We start from the raw sequence: 3,410 nt of genomic DNA, 5'->3' as shown, positions 1-3,410 counted from the left end.
TTAAAAGATTTTATTTATTTATTTGAGAGAGAGAGTGAGTGAGAGAGAGAGAGCACAAGCTGGGGAGAGAGGCAGGGGAGAGCGAGACAGATGGAGAAGCAGACTCCCTGCTGAGCAGGGAGCCTGACATGGGGCTCAATCCCAGGACCCTGGGATCATGACCTGAGTTGAAGGCAGACACTCAACTGACTGAGCCACCCAGGTTCCACTGAGAGAAATCTTTTGAGAAAAGAAAAATTACAGACCAATAACCTTCATAAACATAGATACAAAAAATGGTTTAAAATTGTCACATTTTATCCAGAAACACATAAAAATTTATTACATCATGACCAACTGTAATTCATTCAAAGAATGAAAGGATTGTTTAACATATAAAAATCAATTAATGTAATCTACCAATTTAATAGAATAAAAGAGAAAAAGCAAATTATTACTTCAATGGATGCAGAAAAGGCATTTGATAAAATTTAACACCTATTCATGATTTTGCAACAACAAAAAATCTCTGCAAACTAAAATAGAAAAAAAAAACTTCCTTAGTCTGATAAAAGGCATTTTTTAAAAACCTACTGCTAACATCAAACTTAATGGTGAACTATTAAAATCTTAACTTTTAAGATCAGGAGCAAGACGAGGATGTCTACTCTCACTTTTATTCGAAACTGTTTTGGAAGTCCAAAAAGTGTAATAAGGTGACAAAAGACACAGGAAGTACAAATATTGGAAAGAAAAAGCAAAACTGTTTTATTTACAGATAACATGATTATATAGAAAACCCCATGGAATCTAAAAAACTGCTATAGCCAATAACATAAATTTATCAAAATCTCAATATATAAGGCCAATACACAAAATCAATTCTGTATATACCAACAGCAAAAACATACATGAAAAATTTTTAATCTCATTAAAATAGTATCAAAATTAGAAAATGCTTAGCATTTATTTCACAAAAGACAAGCAAAACCTCTAAAAGCTACAAAACAGGCATGCCTGGGTGGCTCAGTCAGTTTGGTGTCTGCCCTCAGTTCAGGTCATGATCCCAGGGTCTTGGGATCAAGTCCCACATCGGGCTCCTTGCTCAGTCTCCCTCTGTCTGCCACTCTCCCTGCTTGTGCTCTCTCTCTCTCTCTGACAAATAAATAAATTTAAAAAAATAAATAAAAGCTACAAAACATTGCTGAGAGAAATTTGAAAAGATCTCAATAAATGGAGAAGTATATTATGTTCATGGATTGGAAGACTGAATATTGCTGAGTCAATTTTCCCCAAAATTCAATTCAATTCAAAATTCTATAAATTCAGTGCAATTCAAAATTCTATAAATTCAGTGTAAATCACATTTACAATCCCAACAGACTTTTTTTTGGTAGAAGTTAGCAAGTTGATTCTAAAATTTATATAGAAATGCAAAATACCTAGATTAGCCAAAATAGTCTTTTTTTTTTTTTTTTAATTTGACAGAGAGAGAGACAGCGAGAGAGGGAACACAAGCAGGGGGAGTGGGAGAGGGAGAAGCAGGCCTCCCGCCGAGCGGGAAGCCCCATGCGGGGCTCGATCCCAGGACCGTGGGATCATGACCTGAGCCGAAGGCAGACGCCCAACGACTGAGCCACCCAGGCGCCCCTAAAGATTTTATTTATTTATTTATTTTGAGAGAATGAGAGAGAACACATGAGAGGGGATAGGGTCAGAGGGCAAAGCAGACTCCCTGCCGAGCAGGGAGCCCGATGCGGGACTCGATCCAGGGACTCCAGGATCATGACCTGAGCCGAAGGCAGTCGCTTAACCAACGGAGCCACCCAGGCGCCCTAGCCAAAATAGTCTTAAGGAACAAAGCTGAAGGTCTGAATAATCTGAATTCAAGACCTACATATAGTTATAACAATTAAGGGAGTACGGTATTGGTATAAAGATAGATAGATAAAGGAATAGACTAGAGTCCAGAAATAGACTGGACATATATATGGACACATATATATATGGACAAAAGAGTATATGCCATATGATTCCATTTATATAAAGTTTAAGAACAGGCAAAAACTAATCTGTGGTGATAGAAATTAGAGGAATGGTTGCCTATGTGGTGGTGGGAGTGGGATAGAGGTGGATTGGGAGGGAGCAAGAGGGAATTTTCTGTCTCAACTGGGGTAGCGATTACATGAATGTATATAAATTTATTAAAACTCCTTGAATTAGACATTTAAGATCTGTGCATTTCACTGTATTCAAACTTCCTGGAATAAATAAAAGCTATAATTGGAGCTAAGTGTGACATGTGGAAAGGCACAGAAGTGTGACAAGGCACAGTGCCTTTAGGTGGAGGAACTAGAAGAGAGAGAAGGCTGGAAAAGGAAGTAGGGGCCAAATTGGAAAGGGTTTTGGGAGTAAGAAGTTTGAAGTTCATCCTGAAAGTAGGGGAAGCTGCTGAGGCATTTTTTGTTGGCAAGATCAAACTAAGAGCAGAGTAGGGGGTGGGTGTGAAGGGACTCATCCAGGGTCAGGGAAGTTGGGCTCTAAAGTGGCACCAAACAAGAAAGAGTGAGGGTCCCAGCCAAGATGGAGAAAGAGGACTGTAGGGAAACAGAAATCTTTAAGTGGTAGTAAAGAAGTAGAATCTACAAGTTTAATGCAGGTATTGATTCTGGGATGGGTGAGAGGGGGATGACAAGGTTGACAGAGGAAATCTGAGTCCCGTTTTCCCATTAGCCTGTCATTAGCTTTGGAGAGTTGGTGGCACACATGGTACTTGGGTCAGAGTTGTGAGTAAAAACTAGAGGACAATTGGGTTTCTCAAGTTATCTATAATGTCAGCTAAAAGGAAAGACTTGTTTGTGCGGGAGGCAGGATCCAACCAGGCACTGATATCTGCCTTTGGTCACCTGTGTAAGGGTGTTAGCTCCAAGGTTACACCAGGTGATTTTCATTTTCTGATCTCACAACAGTCAGTGCTTTGGAGGTAGAAGGTGGGGAGATTGTTGAAGAGAAGTCAGAATTGGGAAGGGATCAGGAGAATTTTTCTTCCTCAACTGACACGTTCCTACGGAGCTGAACCTCAGAGTGTAAGAGATAATAAAAACCTATCTGTTACGGTCTGAATTATGTCCCTCCCAAAATTCGTATGTTGAAGTCCTAACTACTTCAGACCTATTAGCTCAGAATGTGACTGTATTTGGAGACAGAGCCTTGAAAGAGGGGATTACATTCAAGGAGGTGATAAGTTAAAAACGAGGGGGGCCCTAATCCAATCTGATTGGTGTCCTAATAAGAGGAGATTCTTCTGCATATACACAGAGCAAAGGCCAGGGGAGGACACAACGAGATGACCATCTGCAAGCCAAGGAGAGAAGCTCCAGAAGAAACCAAACCTGCCGACACCTTGATGTTAGACTTCCAGCCTCCAGAAC

Source organism: Mirounga angustirostris, unplaced genomic scaffold (genome assembly GCF_029215605.1).
Source record: "Mirounga angustirostris isolate CCGP_5_RB_7025 unplaced genomic scaffold, mMirAng1.0.hap1 SCAF_2, whole genome shotgun sequence".
NCBI classification, from domain to species: domain Eukaryota; kingdom Metazoa; phylum Chordata; class Mammalia; order Carnivora; family Phocidae; genus Mirounga; species Mirounga angustirostris.
Note: the sequence above shows the minus strand (reverse complement) of the source record.